The sequence below is a fragment of the Mustela nigripes genome, chromosome 1 (assembly GCF_022355385.1).
Source record: "Mustela nigripes isolate SB6536 chromosome 1, MUSNIG.SB6536, whole genome shotgun sequence".
NCBI classification, from domain to species: Eukaryota; Metazoa; Chordata; class Mammalia; order Carnivora; family Mustelidae; genus Mustela; species Mustela nigripes.
In genome coordinates, this window is record NC_081557.1 from 150,813,717 (window position 1) to 150,830,899 (window position 17,183).

The 17,183-nt window shown below is 37.5% G+C and overlaps 1 protein-coding gene across 3 annotated transcripts in view; it reads right to left on the bottom strand.

The window, feature by feature from the left end:
• Positions 1-17,183, bottom strand: part of MAPK10 (mitogen-activated protein kinase 10) — a 593,666-nt gene that overhangs the window by 503,980 nt on the left and 72,503 nt on the right. The window contains exon 3 of one of the 3 annotated variants that reach the window (XM_059375269.1): positions 6,813-6,925. The exons of the other annotated variants lie outside the window; for them this stretch is intronic. The gene's annotated coding sequence lies outside the window, so the exon portion shown is untranslated. The remainder of the gene's footprint in view (positions 1-6,812; positions 6,926-17,183) is intronic. 3 annotated transcript variants of the gene reach the window in all.

Here is a 17,183-nt window from a genome sequence, read left to right on the forward strand (position 1 = left end):
ATTTCTGATTTTACTTATTTGAGTACTTTCTCTTTTCTTCTTCATAAGCCTGGCTAGAAGTTTATCAATTTTGTTTATTTTTTCAAAGAACAAGTTCCTGGTTTCATTGATCTGTTCTATTGTTTTTTTAGATTCTATATCATTTATTTCTGCTCTAATCTTTATTATTTCTTCCTTCTGTTGGTTTTAGGTTTTGTTTGTTGTTCTTTTCCTAGCTTCTTTAGGTTCAAGGTTAGATTGTTCATTTGAGATTTTTCTTTTTTCTTGAGGTAGACCTGTATTGCTACAAACTGCCTTCTTAGACCCGCTTTTGCTGCATCCCAAGGTGTTGAACCATTATGTTTTCATTTTCATTTGTTTCCATGTGCTTTTTTATTTCTTCTTTTATTTCTTAGTTGACCCATTCATTGTTTAGTAGCATGTTACTTAGACTTCATGTATTTGTAGTCTTCACAGATTTTTTCTTGTTGTTGACTTCTAGTTTCACAGCATTGTTGTCTGAAAGTATGCATGGTATGATTTCAATCTTAAGTTTGTTGAAGCTTGTTTTGTGCACTATTATGTTATTTATTCTAAAGACTGTAATATGTGCAATTGAAAAGAACATGTATTCTGCTGTTTTAGGGTGGAATATTCTGAATAGACCTGTTAAATCCATCTGGCCCAGTGTGACATTCAAAGCCATTGTTGATGTTCTGTTTGGATGATCTGTCCACTGATATAAGTGGGCTGTTAAAGTCCCTACTATTATTGTATTATTATCAATTATTTCCTTTATATCTTTTTAAATGTTTTATGTATTTAGATGTTCCCATGTTGGGTGCATTAATATTTATAATTGTTATATCTTCTTGTTGGACTGCCCCCTTTGTGATTATTGTAGTGTCCTTCTTTGTCTTTTGCTACAGTCTTTGTTTTAAAGTGTACTTTGTTTGATATAAGTATTTGATATAAAGCTACAATAGCTTTCTTTTGACATCTATTTGCATGATAGATGTTTCTTTATCCTCTCACTTTCAATCTGCAGGTGACTTTAAGTCTAAAATGGGCCTCTGGTAGGCAATATATAGATGGGTCTTTTCTTTATTATCCATTCTGTCACCCAACCTCTTGTGATTGGAATGTTTAGTCCATTTACATGAAAAGTAATTATTGATAGGTATGTATTTATTGCCTTTTTATTACTAGTTTGTAGCTGTTTTTGAAGATTTCTCTGATCCTTTCTTGTGTTTCATGTTTTTTTTTTAATTTTCTTTTTTTTTTAAGATTTTATTTATTTATTTGACAGACAGATCACAAGTAGGCAGAGAGGTAGGCAGAGAGAGCGGGGAAGCAGGCTCCCTGCTGAGCAGAGAGCCCGATGCGGGGCTCGATCCCAGGACCCTGGGATTATGACCTGAGCTGAAGACAGAGGCTTCAACCTACTGAGCCACCCAGGCGCCCCTTTTTAAATTTTCTTTAGTGATATATTTGGATTTCTTTCTCTTTATTCTTTTCATATTTGTTAGTAGGTTTTGAAATATGGTTAACATTAGATTTGTATTTAACCTCTTCTGCATATAGCAGTCTGTATTAAGTTGATGGTCATTTAGGTATGAATTCACTCTTTTCTCCTCTCCCCCAAACATTTTAGGTATGTTATGATATTTTACATTCTTTTACTTTGTAAGTCTTGACTGATTTTTTACAGAAATATACATTTTTACTGATTGTGTGTGGGGGGTTTCTGCCTTAAACTGTCACTTTTGGTCTTTCCTTTGCACTCAAAGAATCCCCTTTAATATTTTGCAAGGCTGGTTTCATGGTCATAAACTCCTTTAGTTTTTGTTTGTCTGGAAAACTCTTTATTTATCCTTCTATTCTGAATAATAGTCTTTCTGGATAGAGTATTCTTGGCCTATTGTGTTTTGAATATATCAGGCCCCTCTCTTTTGGCTTGGAAAGTTTCTGCTGAAAAATCTGCTAGCCTTGTGGATTTTCCTTTGCAGGTTAATGACTTCCTTTATCTTGCTGCTTTTAATGCTATATTTTGCCAATTTAATTACAATATGTCCTGGTGTAAGTCTGCTTTTGTTGATTCTGTTGGGAGTTCTCTGTGCCTCCTGAATCTGGGTATGTGTTTCCTTCCCCAGATTAGGGAAGTTTTCAGCTATTATTTCTTCAAATAAATTTTCTGCCCCCTTTTCTCTTTTATTCTTCTGGAACTCCTTTAACACAAATGTTATTACATTTTATGGAGTCACTAAATTCCCTACATCTATTCTCACATTGCATAATTCTTTTCTCTTTCTTTTGTTCAGCTTGATTACTTTCCATTATTCTGTCCTAACTCATTCCTCTTCTTTCTGCCGTTTATTCCATCAAGTGTGTTTCTATTTTCATTTATTATACCCTTTATCTCTACTATGTTTCTTTACCTCTGTGTTAAGGATCTCACTCATGTCTTCCATTCTTTTCTCAAGTCCAGTGAGTATCCTTACGATCATTGCTCTAAACTCTGTTAGGCATGTTACTTATATCTGTTTCACATAGATCTCTGCCTATGGCCTTGTCCTGTTCTTTCATCTGAGATAAATTTCTCCATTTCCTCATTCTGTCTCTCTCTATTTCTCTGTGTTAAGAAAGTCAGCTATGTCTTCTGCTCTTGAAAGTAGTGACTTTCTAAAGAGGAGTGCAGTGTCCCCTGTTCATCAGAACCTGGCACTTGAGGAGGATATCCTATATGTGTTGTTTATGCCCTGCTGTTATGTCTGAGTGTGTCGTCTGCACTGACTCTCTGCCTGTTGTGGGCTGTGCTTGCTCTCTGTGGTGGTAGTGGGACCCAGACAGGCCAGCTGTGTGAGGTGTGTGCCTCTTGAGGAATCTGAGAGTATGGCAGTGATGTTAGCAATATGTGCCCTGGGCCACTAGTCCTATGCAGGATCTCCTAAAGCACTGGAGTGGCTAGAATCTGCACCCTGGCAGTCAGGAGCATAAAGCTGGGCACAGCGCCCAACAGGGGCTGGGCCATGTTGCTGGGCATGTGCAACAGTTTGGCCTGGTGCTGGTGGCAGGACACAGCATGGCCATGGCTCTGCACCTGGCAGCCACACATCAGAAAAGCAGGGCTGGTCTAGACAAACAAGGGTGACTGGGGGTGCACAGCTAAGTGTGGCAGGGCAAATGTGCACAGCACTTGGTGGCAGCTGTGCACCTGGTGGCTAGGCAAGCTGCCCACTCAGCTTTCACAAAATCTGCCCTGAGTAGAGGGGCTGAGACCAGCAGGCTTGTAGTCCTCAGGAGAGCTTGTGGGTGTGGTGTGCTACTAGCAGATTTGGTGACAAGCAGCTCTGCAGCCCCACCTCCAGCAAGTGTCTATGCTTAAGGGGCAGGGTGGGGAGGGAATAAAATGACCCCTGCCAGCTCTGTTGTTTTTGGAGAAGTCCCCCAACATGCTCAGAGATCAACATGCTCAGATCTGTCTCCCATATGCTACCCACCCACCCTTGTTTAAAATGTCATTTTTCATGTTGCCTCTTCACACAGGCTGCTCTTTCTTTAAGGGTGGAGACCAGCTATCACTCACCCTCAGGGCTGAGTCAGCTGACCTCCAAAGCTCTGCCTTTCAAGCCCCACTGGTTTTCCCTCTGGTTTTTAAAGCCAAATGCCATGGGAATTAGTCTTCCCATGTGAACTTCCTGGTGTGAGGTCCTGTTTCTCTGCCCTCTTCCCAAGTGTAGCTTCCCTTCCTCCTATGGGCAGCCTCTGTCTACCTTTCTAACCTTCCTAAACTTTCAGATACACTTCACCTGTGTATTTAGCTGTGGAGTTTGCTCAGCCAGACTTCAGATGGCTCTCCAGTTTATTGACTTGGATGTGGATAATATTGAGTTCAAAACAGGACAGGGTGAGCTCAGGGTTTTTCTACTCTGCCATCTTCCCAATTTCCTCCTAGTCCTCAGTATATTCTACCATGTTCTTCTGTCTTCTGGATTCCCTGAAATTGGCAGCAATTTCAATTTTGGCCAAAAATGTAGTCATAAAAATCTTTTTCCTAGAATTTGTACCAGAAGATATTACATAAGGCATAAGAAACTTAAAATTTATAACTGGACACAGGGGTCCATTTTCTGTGGGAAAAATACACAAACACACACACATACACATACACAAACACACACACACCCTTACCACCAAAATTAATCACAAATAAAGTTCAAATAATATCAACAACAGAGGGGCATCTGGGTGACTCAGCTAGCTAAGCACCTGCTTTGGCTCCTGATCTCAGAGTCCTGGGATCAACCCCAGGGTTGGGCTCTGGGAGCCTGCTTCTCCCTCTCTCTCTGCTGTTCCCCCCCATTCCTGCATGCTCTCGCTATCTATGTCACTCTCTCATATAAATAAACAAAATCTTTTTTAAAAAACGATAGGAACCCAAATGCAAATTAGCTTGAGTATCAAAGAAATGCCAAAACCTGAGATTCATTACATGCTTTCCAGTCATTTAAACTGAGGCTTAAATGTTCAAAACCCTATTTCTGACTCAAAGAAATTAGCTCTTTGGCCCTGGTTTTGGTTCAGCTTACCTCAGCAACCACTAGAGGGAGGCCAAGATACATCTGAAAAACTCACACTTAAAAGTCTCAAACCTGAAGGATTTCATTTTTCCTTACCTTCTTAAAAAAAAACAGAAGACAAACATACTTCCAATTAAAAATTTTAAATGCTTTATTTTGTATTTTACAAGAGAACATTACACTAAAGTAATTTTATATTTAGGATATGTCTGCAATGTGGAGGGAAAAAACAGCCCTTGTGAGTTCTGTACAAAGTACATGACAAAACATGCCTCTGAAGTCTTCCTTTTACCTCAGTCCTGTTTAAGATATTAAAAGGTACAAGAATCTAGGGATACCTGGGTGGTTCCTATGGTTAAGTGTCCAAACGTTTATTTCAGCTTAGGTCTTTATCTCAGTGTCATGAATTCAAACCTGCATTGGGCTTCATGTTGGGCATGGAGCTTGCTTAAAAATTAATTAATTAATTAATTAAATTTTTAAAAAGGTATAAAGGGATGCCTGGGTGGCTCAATGGGTTAAGTCTCTGCCTTCAGCTCAGTAGAGCTCTCTGCTCAACCGGGAGCCTGCTTCCTCCTCTCTCTGCCTGCTTCTCTGCCTACTTGTGACATCTATCTCTGTCAAATATATAAATAAAATCTTTGGGGGGGAAAAAAGGTATAAGAAACCAAGTAGTAATCATTTCAGTGCTGAAATGATTGAGGAAAGAAATCAAAAGAGATACAAACAAATAGAAATATGTTCTGGGGGTGCCTGGGTGGCTGAGTGGGTTAAAGCCTCTGCCTTTGGCTCAGGTCATGATCTCAGGTCCTGGGATCAAGCCCCACATCAGGCTCCTTGCTCAGCAGGGAGCCTGCTTCTCCCTCTGCCTCTGCCTGCCATTCTGTCTGCCTGTGCTCGCTCTCTCCCCCTCTCTCTCTCTGATAAATAAATAAAATATTAAAAAAAAAAAAAAAGAAAAAAAAATAAATGTGTTCTGGGCTCACAGATTAGAAGAATATTGTTAAAATGTCCATACTACCCAAAGCAATTTACAGATTTAATGCAATCCCTATCAAATTACAATGGCATTTTTTCAGAAACAGAAAAAATGATCTAAAATTTGTATGGAACCACAAAAGACCCCAGATAGCCAAAGCAATCTTGAGACAGGAAAACAACACTGAAGGCACCACACTTACTGATTTCAAACTATATTACAAACCTATAGTAATTATAACAGTATGGTATTGACATAAAAACAGATATATAGATCAGTGGTAGTGGTACAGGATAGCCCAGGAATAAACACATGCATACATGTGGTGATTAATTTATAACAAAGGAGATAAGAATATACAATAAGGGGAGGATATTCTTTTTAATAAATGGTGTTGAGAAAACTGCACAGACACATACAGAAGAATAACTGGACCACTGTCAACACCATGTAAAAAAATCAACACAAAATGGATTAAAAGATCTAAATTTAAGACCTAAAATGATAAAACTCCTAAGAGAAAATTTTAGAGGTAAGTTCCTCAAAGACCCAAGTATCCATCCATAGGCAAATAAATAAGTAAGCTATGGTATATACACACAAACACACACACACACCATGGAGTATTACTCAGCCATAAAATGGAATGAAAGATTGCCATCCATGACAACATGGATGGATCAGAGAGTATTACTCAGAGTTAAATTAAATCAGGTCAATGAGGAGAGAGGCAAGATGGTGGAGGAGGAGCAGACTGAGATGACATCAGGTTGTAGGAGCTCAGCTAGATATTTATCAAACCATTCTGAACACCTACAAACTCAACAGGAGATCAAAGAGAAGAAGAGCAGCAATTCTAGGAACAGAAAATCAACCACTTTCTGAAAGGTAGGATGTGTAGAGAAGTGAATCCAAAGCCACGGGAAGATAGACCATGGGGGGAGGGGCCGGCTCCTGGCAAGCAGTGGAGAAATGGAACACAAAATCAGAACTTTTAGAAGTCTGCTCCACTGAGGGACATCACTCCAGCGGCTAAGCAGGGGTAGAGCCATTGCAGGGACAGTGTGGTCTCAGGACCCATGCGGTCATTGAAAGATCAGGAGTGTCTGAGTGTGGCAGAGCTCCCAGGTATCAGAGCAGGGAAGCCAACTACAGAGACAGAGCTGAGGAGTGAGCTCTCAGCTCCAGGTTACCTTAAACAATGATCCATGACACAGTCGGACCACTGCTCTTTGAGCAGGGACCCCACAAGTGGCAGATCCGGAGAGACTCACCTTTTTCCTCCAGAGGCAGGAATCTGCTCGATTTGGAGACTCCAAAGAGGGCTGTGCATCAGAAACCAAAATGCTGCATCACAGGCCAGGTGAGCTCAGAGCACGCCGGAGACCTGGGAGACGGGAGTGATTGATTGCTTTTCTCCAAGGGTGCACTGAGGAGTGGGGCGCTGAGCTCTCAGCTCCTCCAGGCCAGAGATTGGGAGGACACCATTCTCCTTCCCATTTTCCAGAGCTCAATGGAAAGTGTTCAGGGAACAAAAACTCCCAAGAGCGAACTCGAGCAGATTTCTTAGCCTGGCCCATGGCAAGGGTGGTGCAATTCCACATCGGGCAAAGACATTTGAGAATCACTGTCCATTTCATTGAGGGGGTGTTAAAGTACCCTAATATTATTGTATTATTGTCAATGTATTTCTTTGATTTTGTTATTAATTGGTTTATATAGTTGGCTGCTCCCATGTTAGGGACATAGATATTTAAAATTGTTGGATCTTCTTGTTGGACAGACCCTTTGAGTATGATATAGTGTCCTTCCTCATCTCTTATTAGAGTGTTTGAGGGCCCCTCCCCCAGAAGATCAGCAAGAACATCCAATCAAGGAGAACAGCAGAACTCCAGAGATAGGGGAAAACAATGCATGGAATTCATGGTTTTCTCCCCATGATCCTTTAGTCTTGGCAAAGTCAAGTTAAATTTTTTAAATTTTATTTTTTTTCTTATTCTAATTTTTTTAACTTTTCCTCTTTCCTTTTTAAACATTTTTTAACAAGTTTATCTTAATACCTTTCTGGGGAAAAAAATCTTTTTAACCCTTCATTATTATAGTCATATTTTATCCTTTATTGTATTTAACCTTATTTTTTGTATACATATAGGGGTTTTTTTTCCTAAAAAATTTTGAATACAATTTCTTCTAATAGGTCAAAATTTACTCTAAATCTAGCACAGGGCTTTCTTCTAGTCTCCAGCCTGAGCACATTCTCTCACCCTCTTCTTTTTTCTTCTTTCTTTTTCCAACCAACTTATTAATTCCTTTTTTTAGAATTTTTAAAATATTTTTATCTTTACAGTCATATTCCATTCCTTCATCATGTTTACCCTTATTTTAGTATATATATATAAGTTTTTCTTTCTTTAAAACTTTGAGAGGTAATTTCTTCTAAGAGACCAAAATACACCCTAAATCAAGTGGGTGGGCCTGTTTATATATATATATATATTTTTTTTTTAATTTCTTTTTACCCTCTTTCTTCTTTCCCTGGTTTGGGGTCTCCCCTGATTTGGTTAGCATACATTCTTCTGGGGTCTTTGCCACCCTTTTAGTATTTTATTCTTGCATTCATATATTCTTATATGGATAAAATGACAAGGTGGGAAAACACACCACAAAAAAAAAAAAAAAAAAAAAAAAAAAACAAGAGACACTACCGACAGCTAATGACCTAATCAATAGGGACATTGGTAATATGTCAGATCTAGAGTTCAGAATGATGATTCTCAAGGTGCTAGCTGGGCTCAAAAAAGGCATGGAAGATATTAGAGAAACCCTGTCTGGAGAAATAAAAATAAAAAGACACAAAGAGGGGCACCTGGGTGGCTCAGTGAGTTAAAGCCTCTGCCTTCAGCTCAGGTCATGATCCCGGGGTCCTGGGATTGAACCCCACATCAGACTCTATGCTCAGCAGGGAGCCTGCTTCTCTTTCTCTCTCTCTCTCTCTCTCTCTCTCTGCCTGCCTCTCTGCCTACTTGTGATCTCTGTCTGTCAAATAAATAAATAAAATCTTAAAAAAAAAAAAGACACAAAAAAAATGGAAAAACGTGCCATGCTCATGGATTGGAAGAACAAATATTGTGAAAATGTCTATGCTACCTAAAGCAATCTATACATTTAATGTAATCCTTATCAAATCTCATCAATTTTTTCAAGGAAAAGGAACAAATAATCCTAAAATTTATATGGAACCAGGAAAGACCTCAAATAGCCAGAGGAATATTGAAAAAGAAAGCCAAGTTGGTAGCATCACAATTCCAGACTTCAAGCACTATTACAAACCTGCAAACATCAAGACAGTATGGTACTGGCACAAAAACAGAGACATAGATCCATGGAACAGAATAGAGAGCCCAGAAATAGGCCTTCAACTCTATGGTCAACTAATCTTCAACAAAGCAGGAAAGAATGTCCAATGGGAAAAGACAGTCTCTTCAACAAATGGTGGTGGGAAAATTGGACAGCCACATGCAGAAAAATGTAACTGGACCACTTCCTTACACCACACACAAAAATAGATGTCAAATGAATGAAAGAACTCAATGTGAGACAGGAATCCATCAAAATCCTTGAGGAGAACACAGGCAGCAACCTCTTCAACCTCAGCCACAGCAACTTCTTCCTAGAAACATCACCCAAGGCAAAGGAAACATGACAAAAATAAACTATTGGGACTTCATCAAGATCAAAAGCTTTTGCACAGCAAAGGAAACAGTCAACAAAACCAAAAGACAACTGACAGAATGGGAGAAGATATTTGCAAATGACATAATCAGATAAAGGGCTAGTATCCAAAATCTATGAAGAACTTACCAAACTCAACACCCAAAGAACAAATAATCCAATCAAGAAATGGGCAGAGGGGGGTGCCTGGGTGGCCCAGTTGTTAAGCATCTGCCTTCGGCTCAGGTCATGGTCCCAGGGTCCTGGAATCGAGCCCCACGTCGGGCTCCCTGCTCAGTGGGTTGCCTGCTTCTCCCTCTCCCACTCCCCCTGCTTGTGTTCCCTTCTCGCTGTGTCTCTCACTGTCAAATAAATAAAATCTGTAAAAAAAAAAAAAAAAAAAAGAAAGAAAAGAAAAGAAAAAGAAATGGGCAGAGGACATGAACAGATATTTCTGCAAAGAAAGCATCCAGATGGCCAACAGACACATGAAAAAGGGCTCCACATCACTCAGCATCAGGGAAATACAAATCAAAACCACAATGAGATACCACCTCACACCAGTCAGAATGGCTAAAATTGACAAGTCAGGAAATAGCAGATGTTGGTGAGGATGTGGAGAAAGGGAAACCCTTCTACACTGTTGGTGGGAATGCAAGCTGTGCAATCACTCTGGAAAACAGTATGGAGATCCCTCAAAAAGTTGCAAATGGAGCTACCCTATGAGCCAGTAATTGCACTACTGGGTATTTACCTTAAGGATACAAATTTAGTGATCCAAAGGAGCACCTGCACCCAAATTTTTATAGCAGCAATGTCCACAATAGCCAAACTATGGAAAGAACCTAGATAGATGCCCATCAACAGATGAATGGATGAAGAAGATGTGGTGTGTGTGTGTGTGTGTGTAATGGAATACTATGCAGCCATCAAAAGAAATGAACTCTTGCCATTTGCAATGGCATGGGTGGAACTAGAAGGTATTATGCTGAGCCAAATAAGTCAATCAGAGGAAGATAATTATCATATGATCTCCCTAATATGAGTAAGTTGAGAGGTGGGGGTATTGGGGGTAGGGAAGATAAAATGAAACAAGTTGGGATTGGGAGAGAGACAAACCATAAGAGACTCTTAAATCTCAAAACAAACTGAGGATTGCTGGGAGAAGGGAGTATGGAGAGGGTGGTTGGGGTATGGACATTGGGGAGGGTATGTGATATGGTGAGTGCTGTGAAGTATTTAAGGCTGACGATTCACAGACCTGTACCCCTGGGGCAAATAATATATTATATGCTAATAAAAATTATTAATTAAAAAAAAGTTAAATTAAGTCAGACTGAGAAAGATAAATACCATATGATTTTACTTATATCTGAAATATTAATAAAATGAAAAAAGAAAAAACAAACATACTTGTAAATATGGAGAACAAACTAGTGGTTACCAGGGGGGAGGATGGTAGGGAGATAGGCAAAATAGGTGAAGGGTATTAAGAGGTACAAACTTACAGTTGTAAAATAAGTAAGTCACAAGGATAAAAAGTGGCATAGGAAATATAGTCAATAATACTATAAATAACTTTTACAGCAATAGATGCTAATTACACTTGAGGTGAGGCCAGCATAACATATAGAGTTGTTGAATCACTAAATTGTTCACCTGAAAATAATAAAATATTGTGTGTCAACTATACTTCAACTAAGCATAAAAGTAAAAAAAAATCATAAAAAAGAAAATGTCATATACACAAACACAAATAAAGTCTATTCATTCATTAAAAAAAAAAAGGAAATCCTGTCATTTACCACAACATGGATAGACCTTGAGGGTATTATGTTAAATAAAATGAGCCAGACAGAGAAAGACAAAGTTAAACAAACCAGACAGAATGGTATCAATTATATGTGGAATTGTTTTTTAAAAAACCAAACTTACAGAAATAATAAGAAGAATAGTGGTTGCTAGGGGCTGGGGGGAGGGTGAGGAAAATGGAGAGAAGTTAGTAAAAGGATTCAAACTTCCAGTTACAAATAAGTTCTAAGGATCTAATATCTAGCATGGTAACTATCGTTGACAATACTATATTGTGTAATTGAAATTTGCTAAAAGAATAGATCTTAAGCATTCTTGCAAAAATAAAAAAAAATTAAATGTTAATTACTGCTAGATGTCCACACCCTTTTGCAATTAGGATTTTGTTAAGTAAAATATACTTTTCAAGTATCTGATTTATTCTCTTCTTTTCCTTAATAATAAAACTTTGATTTTATTCCAAGTAGTGGTATGTCCAATTAAAATGACTGCATTTATTAACCTCCCCTGCAATTAAGGATTGCTAATAAATGCTAAGTGAGCCTTCAGAGAACTCTCCTTAAGACAGACAACTAGAGTATACATTTTTGCCCCTCCTACTTCCTTATCTGGAACAAGTAATTGATATCTGGAACCCTAGCAACCATCTCGGTCCCTAAGACAACCTCAGGGATGGAAACACATGTTATGGATGGTAGAAAAAAAGAGTAAGATCTTGGATCCTTAATGACACTTTAGACACCCATACAAACCTGTATTATCTTTCCTCAGCCTTCCTTTATGAAAGAAAAATAAAATTTCATCTTGTTCAATTCCTCTCTGTGTTACTAGCATTTGAAAGAAATTTGCAACTGATAAGCCAGCTATCTAAATCACCCAAATTACCTGATAATTGCTTAATACCCACTTCATTTTGGGATAAGACACAAAGTTTCAAAACTTGCCATAATAGCTATAGTAATTCAATTCTCAAACCAAAAATCAGGTCACACAATAAGAACACTTTGAATCCACTAATGGGAGGAGCACATCAGCTCACTTGAAATCAGGGCTGTGCTAGAACACCCAGATCATATGATTCTATTAGAGTTACTAAATTCAAGCATGTAGCAGTAATCCTAACCTGATTTTCTTCATCAGGAAGAAGATAAATTTGGGTACTAGGTGATACACACTGTCATAACCAGGAGCCTCAGTTTCATACCTAATCTCCAAAATTAATTTCACAAAGGCTTCTGGGCCTCTTACAATTTACATTCCCCCATAAACATTGGTTATTTTGTAGTAATTACACATATGCTTCTCTTCCTGTACCCAGGAAGAAGCATTATTAAGCACCTTATCCTATAAACTATAGGTTTATATATCTAATTTTATATATCTAATATTTGCCTCACCTAAGCCCCTTGTATCAATTTCCTCATAAAAGGTTAATAATACTTATCTTTCTTCCAAGGTGTGTTGTGATGTTTAATTAATATTTACCAAGTATTTAGTAATCTGTAGATGAAAGATACTAGAGAAGCATAAAGTAATATCATTAGTCTGACTCATCAGTTAACCTTATTAGACATGCAAAATGAAAGCCATGTGGTTACAACTAAAATAGTTATGAATACATATTAGGTCAAATATGAATCCCAAAACAACTTAAATCTATATATTGCATCTACAAAGCAAACATTAAAAACTTTCATATTAGAGCAATATGCTTTTTTTCTGTAGTACTACTTAAAACCTCTTTTAAGAATATAAACTGATTAGAAAGTTAGGTCAATGATAAAAATAAGATATCTCTGGCAAGGTTTCTAAGTCTTTATACTTTAATATGACGATAAAGATTCAATCTGCAGTGATTTGAAACCATACAACTTGAAAAAAAGAAAATTTGGTTTTTTGTGATTTTTTTAATGTTTTATTTACATGAGAAAGAGCATGAGTAGAGAAGAGGGAAAAGCAGACTTCCCACTGAGCAGGGAGCCCAACACGGGACCTGATCAGAGGACTCTGGCATCATGACCTAAGCTGAAGGCAGATGCTTAACGGACTGAGTTACCCAGGTGTCCCTGATTTTTTGTGATTGAAACTAGCAATAGTAACCTAAAGCTCATAGAAAATTTAAACAATAAACTGACATTTTAGTTAAATTGATGTTTCTTGAGTTCAAATGTGCACTATGTTGAGGTGTGTGCTATTTTATATACAGTCCTTAACAATTTTCAACTAAGTACACAGCTATATTATATAAAAAGTATATGTTAATATTTGATATATTTCTGAACCAAGGTATTATTTGTAATATATATATATTATTTTGGCATATAAAACTGAAATATAATTTTATTGTGTGACATGGGCTTCTTGAAGCTCTTTTCAAGTTCTATATCCTAATGCCCACTTGCTTGTGTAACAAAAAGAAAATTAGGAAATAGGAAGTCCCTGGTGATGACAAGCATTAAAATTATTTGGGGCAAATGCATACTACACATCCATAGCTTACCTGTGGACATACATTTTCAAAGAAAACTAAGAGTCTTCAAAGGGAAAATACAATACACACACACACAAACATTCATGCGTGCGCACATACATCATTGTGCAAAGAACAAATTCTATGGCAGTTATGAGATACAAACAAACAGGGTTCATCATTACATTGTGTCAGAGAACGAAATGACTGTCCTTCACTCAGAGTATAAATGGTTGAACTTTTCTGCCAACTTCCCTAACAATTTGATCAATTCGAAAACTTGTGATCTGGACAGGTTTACAAGAAAGGTAAAGAAGACTCATATCCATTTCATCCTCCAAAAGCACAAAGTTAACATTCTTCTGATTTGAAAGTAAAGACAGTTTTTGGAATGATTATCCCTTACCCAAAAACAAAACAAAACAAAACAGGTAGATCATTGCATTACAGGACTGAAGAGACTTTGAAAGGTCAACAAATTCAATGACATCTTAACCAGTTCAGATATAAAGTCATACAGAGATTATTTTCTTCTACTACTTTCCTTATGTCCATTTCTTCTTATCTTCCTCAAACATGTCATGACCCATGTGTTTACAAACTAAATGTCCCCAAAATAGTCACCACCTCTTTCCATTGACACATACTTTTAAAATATACTATGTGAATTAAAATGGAAAGAATACCTATCTTACCACCATACATGTGGAAAAAAATTTCTCCCACATCACACCTCATATCTTCATAAATTCTAAGGGTGTTTACATTATATTGAGTCACCTCCTCAGATCTCTTGCTTCTCCTGAATTCTCAAGTATCATCTCTTGTGTTTCCTCAGCTTTACTCTGTATTGATTTCAACACAGAATACTTTCTACTAATTTCCCTAAAACACTTATTCTCATAAAATCTAATCATACTATAACTATGATCATACATCTTCATTGACGTTTCAGTGACAACATGAGATAAGAGGGTATACTGTATCACAGCACAGCACAGCATAGCAAAAGATCTCAAGTAGAATTATTTCTGTTCAAAGATACATTTTTCCCATTTCAATGTATTTGGAATTTTGATTTGTTTATAATCTATCTACATTTAATATTTTGTCATATTTTGTCCTGAAAAGCTTTGATTAAATGGACATTATCATGGTATCCTAAAATCAAAAAGATGTGATTAAAAATCCAAAGCCATATCCACAATCAGAAATTTATCATTGATCATCTCTCTTGGGGTCCTAGCCCCTGTCTCATTTCAACTCCAACATCTACTCCATCCCCTTCCATTTTTTCCTTTCCTTGACTTTCTCACACTCATCCTCCAGACTGTCCCTTCAAACTTCATAAACCTTCTTGTTTATTTGTCTTTATAGCAGCACCAGACCACTCTCAGCATGCTCTGAATATAGCATGCTATATTCCACTTCAATATAGGTCCATCAAGATGACTAACAAAAATTTTTTTTTTGAGGAATTTTCTTGATATCGTCTGTTTATTTTCTTCCCTTTTCCTCAAATTGAGATATAATTGACATATAACATTACATAAGTTTAAGGTATATAAGATGTTGATTTTATAAATTTATATATTGCAATATGATTATCATAGCATTAGCTAACACCTCTATCATATCACATAATTATCAGTTCTTTCACATGGCGAAAACTTTTAAAATCTCAATAGCTTTCAAATGTACATCTCCTCCTCCAACCCCACCAATTTTTAAAATTATCATTCCTACTATGTAGAATTCTTCCAGCACCTATAAGTAATATTCTCTTTTTACATTCTTTCCCTTGCAATTCTTATCTAGTTTGATAGCAACCTAGTTTTCACCTTGTAGTCTTCAATTTTCATTGCCCTTCTATATTCCACACTTGCATTTCCATTCTGAAGGACATCTTCACCGAAACTAACCATGCACACCTCAAAGTTAGCACATAAAGGAAACTAAGGAATTTTTTGCATGGTTCTTATTTTGTGTGGATCATCAATATAAACCACAAGGCAACATAACAAAGGTTTATTCTAAGAAGAACTATGGATCCTTTTGCCAAGACCTCCAAAAATGTGAAATGACTTTCTGCCAGTCAGAAGATCATGATTCGCCAGATGCCTCTGGAGTCTCAAAGGAGGAACTGCTAATAGAAGATCATTAAAAAAAAATAATTGAAAGGTGAGCACTGGGATCAACCTAGGTGTCTAGAACTTCAAAGCTATGACAGACAAGATTACAGATACCATTTTCTGTTCCTGACTATTTCTATTAATGGAACTACAATTTTCCTAATAACACAATTTTTAAAAATTTAGCTTTGACTCTTCTGTCTCTATCTTGTCCTATATCCCTTCAATTGTCTAATTGTTTCAATTCAGACTCTGAAAGAACCTTTCTTTCCATTCCCACCTTTGCTACCCCATACTCTTTTAATAAAATGGGCACCTAAAATGTGCTATCCTCAGATTTTTTTCCATTTAATCTAATCTTTCTCATCTACTACTACCAACAGATCTTCATAAAGTACAATGCTGATGATATCACTTCTCTATAATATCTTCAAAGGCTCTTTATTGCCTACCAAATTGAGTATATACTCTTTAGTACCTTCACATTGCCAAATCCAAGGGTCAGTTCTCAGTCTTAATTTTATTCAACCAGCAAGAAACATCTGACTAAATCTCTAGCCTGGATTTCTACAGTTTAGTCTCCTGCTTCAACTCTTACCTAATAGTTTATTTCATAAACAGCCATGGTGATACTTTGTTTGTTTGTTTTTGTTTATTTGACAGAGAGCTAGAGAGAAAGCACAAGTAATCAGAGCTGCAGAGAGATGGGGTGAGAGAGAAGCAGGCGCTCTGCTGAGCAGGGAGCCCGATGCGGGGCTCGATCCCAGGACCCTGGAATCATGACCTGAGCCGAAGGCAGCCGCTTAACCAACTGAGCCACCCGAGCACCCCAGCCATGGTGATACTTTTAAAACATAGGTCAAATTATGTCACTATTCTAATTAAAGTTCTCCAATTGCTTCTTTCTATTTCATGTAGGGTAAAATTCAAAACACTCACAATGGCCTGCAAGACCCTATATGCTATGGCTGGCTACCCACCACCTTTCTGACCTCTTCCTCTACCACTCCTCCACCTCTCTAACCCTACTCTAGCCATACCTATCTTCTTATTGTTACTCAAGGACAACAAACATGCTCCCATTTCTGGAGCTTTGCAATAGCAGTTCCCTTGACCTGAGCACTCTTCCTCTGAGAGCTGCATGGCTCTAAAGCATTCAAAGGTCTATTCAAGTATCTCCAGACTAGAGAGCTTCTCTCTCTCCATTCTATTTGAGTAATAGTCTTCTTAGCCTACCCAGGCCCTCCCTATTTTCCATAACACTTAACAACCTTTGAAATGTCATAGTTATGTATATATTATTTTTTGTCTCTCTCTTCCCACTAGAATATAAGCTTTCAGACAAAAAGGGCTTTGTTTCTTTCACAGCTACAGTCCCAGAGTCTAAAACAACACTTTGCCCTTAGTTCAATAAATATCTGCTCAATGAATAAACAAATCTCTTATAAAATGACCCTCCTTATAAAAACCCTATGCTAGCCCAGTAGAACTCAATCTGTAGGTGAAGGAGCTGGGAGGTA